The sequence below is a fragment of the Rhynchophorus ferrugineus genome, unplaced genomic scaffold, assembly GCF_030347505.1.
Source record: "Rhynchophorus ferrugineus isolate W39M unplaced genomic scaffold, kcgeb_rfMv2 rfM1, whole genome shotgun sequence".
Lineage (NCBI taxonomy): Eukaryota > Metazoa > Arthropoda > Insecta > Coleoptera > Curculionidae > Rhynchophorus > Rhynchophorus ferrugineus.
In genome coordinates, this window is record NW_027472580.1 from 82,026,090 (window position 1) to 82,036,448 (window position 10,359).

Below are 10,359 nucleotides of genomic sequence, written 5' to 3' on the forward strand. Positions count from 1 at the left end.
CAAGTAATAGAGAGTAACAGACGCAATGTCACTTTCTTGTAATTACAACGGTCAATTACATGTTGAAAGTCGCGAAGCTTTTACTGTTGCATCTCGAATAGGAAGCTCTGCAATACGTAGAGTACTCACTAAACGCACTGCTTCTGATTATCAGCTTCTTACTTCTATGCAGCATTGCTTGGCTGACACAGGATTTTGAAATGCTACCAAATCAGCATCATTCTTGAGACGTAAAATAAAAATAAAGTTGGAAAGAAAATATATTTATCAATGTACGTTATACCAATTTGTTTAATAAATGCTTGTTAAAATTTATACAACAAAAGAAATACACCAAATAGTGACGAACGAACGAAATGGATAGGACTCATTCTTCACACAGTAGCAGATAATTTAATGACAAATAGCATGAAGCAAACTATAAATTACCCGAGAGAAATTAGAGATCTCCAAACATTGAAGCTAAAGAAGGCACCAGAGTACTATCTAATAATGGTCAAGTAGTTAAACATCTGTCAAGAAAGAGTATAACAAAATTTGCACATCTATTCAATGCTACACTGAAACTGTAATATGTACCTGTTTAGAAATTATCCCTAAACCAACCAAATTATAAATCGAAAAAACATTTTGTTGCCCAATATCATTGCTAACTTTCCCCTCCAAAATATATGAGAGGCTGCTGTAAAAACGTCTGAAAACCAATTACTGAGTAATGGACACTTATGTCACAAATGATATCCAATCAACAAATATACGGCAGCTGAATTTTTATCTAAAAAAATGATTAATCAGTTAATGTTGAAAAATCAATTTCGAATAAGGATTGCTTAAAATCCGTTCCTAATGGATGTATACGTTGACAAAAAAGAAACTAAATTTACAATAATTCAAATGTATAGTTTCGAAGATCTTATGAGTCAGTATATCCTCTTTATATATAATTATATAGATACACTTAAAATTTAAATCACTTAAAATTTAACGTTTATTACGTCAAAAAAATTACGTTAAAATATACGTCATTGAATAACAAGTCATTAACGTATATGTTATTTATATTTAAAATTTTCATTAGCATTACTCACACAGAACAAATAAATCCATTCATCTCAAAACACAAAATATATGTATATAATTTAAACCACAAAACAAAAATAAGTTATAATATTGATATCATATCTGTCTGGTTTCCCAATTTATATACATCGCAAATACAAGTTTTACTATTTTCTTGTTATTTCCTCCAATAAATTCCATTTTAATCGTTTCCCAATTAGTAAAGCCCCGTATAGCAATTTATAATTAAAGTATCAAATAGAATATAAAATTTACGGTGTAAATAAAAAGTAAAAGATGTTATGTTAATATATTGGAGAAAAATTGGGTTTTATATTTGGGAATATTCTGGAGTTCTGAACACTTCTTTATTAATCTTCCTAAGACTAATCAAATGACTACAAGTATGTAATATATGTATAAGAACAGAGGAGATTTATACAGAGATTCTATAAAAAGAAGCAGGTAAATTTTTGTTATTTTATAATCAGTAACGCAGCCAGTGCAATTAAACTTTGTTTGTATATCTGTTGTATAGCAAACGGAGTGGCGGGCGTATGAAAATAACCTTAATTAACAAATATGTTATTTAAATCCAAAAAGTCTCATTCAAGTTCATGGTACTACTCATTGACTCATTGGCTTCCAAGTCTGTAATCGAAACAGTCCGTGGATTGCTTTAAATTTAAAGGAACGTTTATTCGCTTATTTTGTTAAAGTTTTTTTTTTTGAAAAGACAAAAATGCAACGAGAGCTCATCAAAAATTGCTTGGTGTTTATGGTGATGGGTACTTAAGTGAACGGCAGTAGTAGTTCATACCAGTTTTGTTCAGAAAATGTCGATGTTACAGATTAACCTTGCTCTAGATACATGATCTTTGAAAATGGTTAAATACTATGTGAAAAAGATGGTGGTCAAAGCACAATGAGCTGCTAGGGCTTCAAAAAATCATTAATTTGACTCACTACCATCCACAGTTAATGCAATTAAAACAGGTGATTATTATAAGAAAGATGTTACTTTCTACGCGTTGGTCGGAAGAAAGGGTGAAATGTTCATAATGAGCTGCAAGAGCTTCGAAAAATCATTAAATTGACTCACTACCATCCACAGTTAATGCAATTAAAACAGGTGATTATTATAAGAAAAATGTTGCCTTCTAGGCGTTGGTCGGAAGAAGGGATGAATTGCTTATAATGAGCTGCTAGAGCTTCGGAAAATCATTAATTTGACTCACTACCATCCACATTTAACAGCAATTAAAACAAGTGATTATTATAGGAAAGATGTTGTCTTCTATCACTCTAAACTGGAAGAGATTAACTGGGAAGATTTAAGGCATTCTCTGTATTGCCCGTATTTTACACTATCCATGTGCCACTCGCTCCGGTTTCTGCGATACTCCAAATAGCGCTAAAATAGCTTCAAAAGCAGTTTGATTCAAAAATCAAAATCAATCAAATCATTTTCACACAAATCTCACCTAATTTCTACAGTAACGGAATTATAGTTTTACAAGAAAGGCAGCAATCGAAACGGCACATAGTGTAGGTACAAAATAGCAGTGAACTGATATCATTATGATATCGATTCAATTGTCAGTTGAGGTTAGACCGTATATTTCATTCTCTTTAAAAAGAGATACAATGCTGTCTGATCCATCCGAAAATGTAACCGCATTAGACTATCAAATTCGCCTGGTTGTCAAATATCTGCAAAATTCTCAAAACATTAGGCATAATAATTATAGGTTATAAATCGACAATTGTTATTTTAGCATTTTGAATGTTATTATTAAATATTATGTTGCTGAGTTTTTATTGGATATATTTTTAGAGTGTTGCAGCTGCACTAATTCGCCGAAGAGAAACTGTCCACATTCAATGAGGGTGACGAATCAAGGTAACCTTGATATTGATTTTATTCGCAACCGAATTTATTAAATGTATGAAAAATAGTGTAGTTTTTTCGATATTGTGTACAGTATAATAATCCTAATTTAATACAATTATTTCAGAGAAAATTCTCAATCAGAGAAATATTCATAGAGAACTTAGTAATAGGCAGCTCCTTGAGGTATGTTGATCATATCTTGTAGAACCCAAAGAAGACTAATGGAAATTCCAGAAATTGCTTTTAAAAGGAAACAATTTTTAAAAGCATCAAAATCGTCAAAATAACAACTAAATGAGGAAAATGTATTTTTTTGTTTTATATGAGTCATGCATTAGGTCAACATTAGGTCACCCATGGCAATATAGTAATAAAAATAGTGCAAAAAGAACAAAAGTTAATGGAAAAATAAAAGTAATAAATATAATGGAAGTTAGAATAACATTCGATTATATTTTGTTAGGCATAATATTTTTTAATAATTCGTATTGCAGATGTTATTCATGCTTCGTTTGGTGATAGGTTTCATTCCTGTAGTGAACTTGTATGTATTTATTTTAGAAATTGTCTGATCTAAAATAACCCCTTGGACTGAGTTAAAAAAGCCGCTGAATGTCATCGTTTGCTAGTAGAAACTTTCGGTAATGTGAGGCGTGAATTCGAAGGTTCAAAAGTGATGATTTTGATGTGCTAGGCAAAGAGCCATTTCGTAGGCCGAAAAAGATTGAAGATGCAAGAGTTAGTGGATGAAGGCCTAACCCAAAACTCAAAAATATTTAACAGAAGCGTTAAATGTGGCCCAAGAAACGATTAACCACCGATTACGTGCTATGGGGAAAATCCAAAAGACCGGATGAAAAGCAAATGGAAAATTGAGAAATCGTCTGTGGAATGCTGCTTCAAGTCATGTATGATAGGAAGCCATTTCTGCATCGAGTAGTAACGGGAGATGAAAGTGCACAAAGCGTGCAAGTGTCTAAGCACAGAAAGATCAATTGAATGATCAATTTGAACTATGCATTGATCGAAAAACTTCCAGAATGGACCCGAAGACACGGTGTGTGATTTTACAGTGCGATAACGCACCGTCTCGTAAAGTAAAACAGAATAAGGATGCGTTGAAAGCATTTGGATGGGAGATATTATCCCACTCACCGTACTCCTCAGAGCTATCAACCGTCCGACTATCAACTTTTTACATTGTTATATGACATATGTGGTATATTGTAACACACACACACACACACACACACAACCACATAACATAAATAATATACATAAGAGCTCATAATAAATCATCAATATCAAGCTACGTGCTATAATCACTATAAGTCTTAACTAGAAATTCAATTTAATTTGGTAGCGTGATTTCATTTCATTTATATTTTTATTACGTATTATGAGGTTCGTTTATCAATTAGATTGGCAAAAATAAACCCACCCGTAACTAGTTGTAAGAAACTATAATTAGTTGTCGATATTCCATAATTTTATGACTAACAAAATGATGTAACAGCAACAAGATAACAAAACTCATTCGAACTTACTTCAGACATATAATTAGAGAAATTCAATAAACCGAATGGAATCAACCAAATGGGTAAGAATATTTAAATCAACCACACGGTTTTTTGTTTCACATCAATACACAAAGCATTTTGTTAGTGAATGACATATATTTAATTATAACCTGTATAATTAAATGTTTGGAGATGTCGATCTTTGTCAATGATGCAAATGATGATTGTTTTGCGTGTAATCAATTGTGGTGTCTTAAAATTTACTTTGATACCTTGGATGAGTGGCTAATAAAATAGTTTACAATTTACATTTTCTATCAAATATTTAATGTTAAATGCTTCTTACGTAAATTATGTTCTACTTAAATTTCAATATGTCTTATGAAACGTAGTTTAGATTTATTCTATTTAAACACATGTGTGGTGAATTAAGTTTGATTATTTTTTAAATAGTTTCGGAACATAGCCCACAGTTACCTTTTACTTTTCTTAATATTAATATCAACAATATATTTTTAAAATATCCTAAAATTAAAATGGTTGATGAATACGGTGGCTAAAAGAGAATTTTTACGTAATTTCGCTGACCATTGTCATGTTATTAAATAATTTATTATATTATGTTTGGACTACATTAAGAAAAAAAGAACTGGGATTGAAACTTAAAAAATATATTGATTAAGTACTAAAAATTCTCAATTATCTGTAGATAATAAGTTGATAATAATAAGCAAATTCTAAATCTGATGTGGAACCATACAATATGTACTATAATGCATGTTGTCAACACTGCTTTCGTATAAATGGCGCGTATCACAGTTTACATGCCAATTATTTTAGGTTATATTTCAGTGTATTATATGCTCTGTTCTGTGGCGGTAAAAGCAAGAGATCGATAAAATCTATAAACTCTTAGACTTCAAAAGAATATAATTCGTTAGTGCCCAATCAGTGACAACATTTGTGATGAAAACAGCTGAATAGTTTAACGATTTACGAGCGACAGTATACCGGGTAAGCAAGACAGCATAGGCAAGACACAGCAAAACGCTATCAGCGATGAAGTATACTGGACGAAACCCAAAGTTAATCGACAAAGACTGCTAAACAATAAAGATAATTGTGTTGTGACCAGACAACATAAAACTAGTACGGCAAATGTGACACCTAAACTTAACTCTCACTTAAGTAAAAGTGTTTGAACAAAAATATTACGACAGTTGACACTAAACAGCCCCACAAAGTTAACATTCATGGAAGGGATGCGATTGAGAAACCTTTTGTGTCGAAAGTCAATACTAATATACGAAAAAAATGGTGTAACGGTCATAAAACCTGGACACTTGATGATTAGAAGCATTTGGTAGGGTTCGATGAATGGTATATTGTCTATGAGGAAGGAAACTGCTTGCTTCCTACTGCCAAGCATGGGAGAGGTCTCATTATAATTTGGGCGACAATATATATAGTATTGGTATATTCAGCTGGTGCTCTTATTCACAATACTGGTGACAACATAATAGAACTTAAACAAAACCTAAAAACTAAAGATATACAATAACCATAAATACTAATTAAAAATTAAACATATACCTAATCATAGAAAAAAAACTAATTCATGGCATAATTAAATATGATCGCACAATAACTACTAGACCTATTTAAAATAAAGTAATATATATACTAGACATATTTAAAATAAAATAAAGTAAATGCTTTATTTATTATTGAACGGAAATATGTTTTTATAAAAATCGAGAGAGCCACCGAAATTACCTATTATTATCATAAAAACAGTTAAAATTATTTTACTGTTTGTCATTCACAATTTTAATCTTTTCCAAAATGCTGATATATGAATATACAATATATTGTCATTTACAATCAAACTACGAAAAAAAATCATAAAACTATATATATATATATATATATATATATATATATATATATATATATATATATATATATATATATATATATATATATATGTATATATTATTACTCTTGATCATCTTCAAACACTGCTCCGAATCATCAACTCGTCCTGTTTTTGGTCAAAAGTGAGATCGCGCGGCACCCACTTTGCACCGAGCTTTCTCATACCCAAATATTCGTGAATGATATGATGTACACGTTCAGTTGATATCCTTAGAGTGTCTGCAATTTTATTAAATTTCATTTTACCGCCATTCCAAATCATTTTGTGGATTTTTTAAATGTTTTCGTCGGTAACAATCTCTTTTGGGCGTCCACTGGGTTTACCGTTTTTGGTGCTCATTTCATAACGTCTAAACTTAGCATAAAATTCATTGATGGTTGATTTTCCTGGGGGTGTGTCCGAAAACTCGGCGTCAAGTCAAGTTTTTGCTTCAAATGTGTTTTTCCAATCAAAAAACAATATTTTATCAACATGCAAAGTTCCTTTTTATTCATTTTTTTTCATAATAACAAAGGTTGTTTCACTCAAAATGCTATAAATGATAAACTAATGATCCGACATCTGTCAAATTTATACACACATCTTTTGAGGGTTAAGGCTAACTATAAAACATACGGATTTAATTTTACTAGCGCCATCTATGTCTCAGGCCGGGGACTTTTCAATTGACTGAAACAATTGATAGTAAATAGTAACAAAATCAGTCAGACCGAAAATAGTGACTGAAACAGTCATTGGTAAAAAGTAGTAAAATTAGTCGAAGCAAAAATTGCGATTTCAGTCGATAGTTCCCAACACTAAATAGTACCCAATTTTCGGTTTACTGTGAGTTTTTGAAATATCGTCATGATAACTAGAGTATGGTAAAAAGATAGGATTTTTTGTAACCGCTACTAGACATGTAACTCAATGGACGAACTTAAAATCTAAGAAATGCAAAACGCGACGTGCACAGAAACCGCAAATGATTTATCTTTTACTCATTCAATTTAAACTAACGTGATTTCAGAAACGTTCATTATCCAGTGCGTAAGAGAGATTCAACATTGTTATATTAATTTTAGAGGTTTTGTTTAGGATTTATGGAAAACTTTTCACAGAAACGTACTTGATGTTTTTTATTTGTTAATACAGTCGCTGCCTAATAACCTACTAATGTTTTTAATCACTTAAACCTAGGTGTTGGTCTTATTCATTACTCATTAATCTTTATTTAATCTCTCAAATAATCATAGTCCCGCTAACACCATACTACGAGACGCATATTTCGATTTCCTAAGAGACAATCATGATCATACAGGATTCGCTATAAATAATCATTCCTAATATGTCTGGTGCATCTACGGCTCTCATTAGGACTTATTAGGACTAAAAAACTTGGATTATATTTATATCACTTCTCGCAGAACAACCAATCCTAACTGGATTCCGTAGGTACATATAGGTTTTATTACTTGTTTCTACAGAAGCAAGTTAATGCGTAAGGATAACACAGGTGTGCATATCTTTATGCTTTTGGGCGTGCTGAATATGAAAGCGACTTTTTGTCATAGGACGATACGTTTCTTGATACCTTAGGTAGCTATGTAACGAGTTTTTACATATCATATTACATAAAGGAGAATAAACTTGAAACCACTAGTGATATATATATATATATATATATATATATATATATATATATATATATATATATATATTATATATACATCTTTTTCTAATATATGTTCATTAGCATACACTAAAACATTTTCTTGTTTCCACTGAGGCTTATATTGTCTTCAAAGTCCCTCATTTTTTATTTATTATACCAAGCAAAGGACTTTTTCTATCTATAATTGATAAACCAATTCCTAACTATATACCTTCAATTGGGAAATAATTTGACAACTAGAAAGCTCTTGACTTGTTTTTGTACGACTGTAGATAATCTAAGCATCAGTTACATTATTTCTTAGATAAGTTCCGGTGAACTACCTACATATTAGTCTCTTATAAAAATACACATGAACATGTTTTCTTTTCATGAATTGCTTGAAAAGCTACATTTATACAAAATGATTAAGTTTTTTTTTCCCTATAATTTTTATTATAACCATAATATAAGCATTATTCACGTTATTTCTTAGATATATTCTGATGACTCACCACCCATTAGTGTGGACTTCTGAAAATATAACTGGGTATGTTTTTTTTCAAACCCTTTTTAATGATTATTTACTTTTTTTTCTCCCTATATTTAGAAAACGCATTTAGAACTATTAACCTACTGACTCGGTTATTGTTTCCATTTAACAGGACTGTTGATAATTAAAACATTATTAACATATTTTTAGATATGTTCCAATGAAGAAGCCTTTTCCACTGATTCATTATAAATCCACATTTATGTGAAACATATAACCGTTTTATGCAGAAATATTAGATTTTTCGCTTATAATTGGAAAGCTAATTGATTACTATAAACCTTCTGACTGTTTTGTTTCTATTTAACACGACTATAGGTAATCAATATATTTTCTATAACTTACCAATTAATCTACGTCTAAAAATATATTTATATACGATTTCTTTTCAAAGAATATGTCACTGATTGTTTATAAATAAACATTTATGAAAAACAACTAGTTTTGTCTCTCTATAAGTGATAAATCCATCGTTGACTATTCAACAGGACTATTGAAAATCTAAACGCTAGTAACTTTACTTCATGCACATGTTCTGTTGAAGTACTTTTTTATAAGCTACCAAATAATCTACGTCTAAAAATATAGTTGTAAATAATCTCTATTCAAGGCATTTTATTGCTTGTTTATAAATCCACATTTTTAAATATAAAGTATAAGGTTCTTTCTCCCTAGAATTGGTAAACGACTATAGATAATCTAAGTATTACTAACGTTGTTTTTAGATATATTTCGATGAAGTACCACACCCATTATTAAACAAATGATAAAAGTACTGACAACTTCTAGCACGTTTCACATACAACGTTGTGACATCGAGCTGTTACGGATTAGCGTCCATAAAAATCAAACGTAAAATACGAACGGGACCTGCTAGTTCCATTCACCACAACCATCAACCCCAACGACCGAGAAACCGAGGCGACGAAGTCGAAAACGAGCCAGGACCAGTTCAGAATCACGTCGCGTCACGAGCCCAATTCATAAATCACCGCGACCATATCGGCCCTCTCTATCCTCTCGCTCGCCGACCACTACGTCGGTCTCCTTTTGCTCCATATTCGCCCGAACAATTAATCGTCTTAGTCAGCCACCGATAGATAAACAAACCAAGAGGAAAAAAAGAATGAAGAATTCCGAAAACAATGCCGTTAGGACAGGTATGCGCGCCCTTGTTGTCCGCTCTCGTTTTTCTTCCTTTTTTTTTCTCTTGTTCCGATGCTTTTGTGGGTGCTGCTCTCTCTGGTGACCGTGTCCGAGGCGCACGAAAATATAACAAATGACCGTAATCTGTCATTGAGATTTAACACAAATTTTGTGTTAAGCTGATGACGTTCTTCGGCTCGCGAGCACACACCATTATGGACTTAACAGGTTAGAGCTTTGGAGGACGAACTTATATGTATTGGATCCAAATTGATTGTCGTCTTTTAAATTGTATTTTGTTTATTAATTTTTCACAATACTAAGGTTATTAAAAATAATAAGACATAAATATCAGGGTATTTTTTTAGATATATAATTCTCTTATCCATGTGTATTAAATTGAACTCCTCAACATGCGGACCGATTTAGATGGAATTTTTTGTTTACGTGGATTCGAGAATGGTTTATAATCCCGGTAGGTGGCTGCGAATGACATTTTCATGATAACATTAACCTTTTCTTAGGATGTTGTGTGCGTTGCATTATACATTGTGTGTTAATTTACAGTAATTAAATAATAAAAATAACATTGTCAACATCTGGTATTATTTTGAA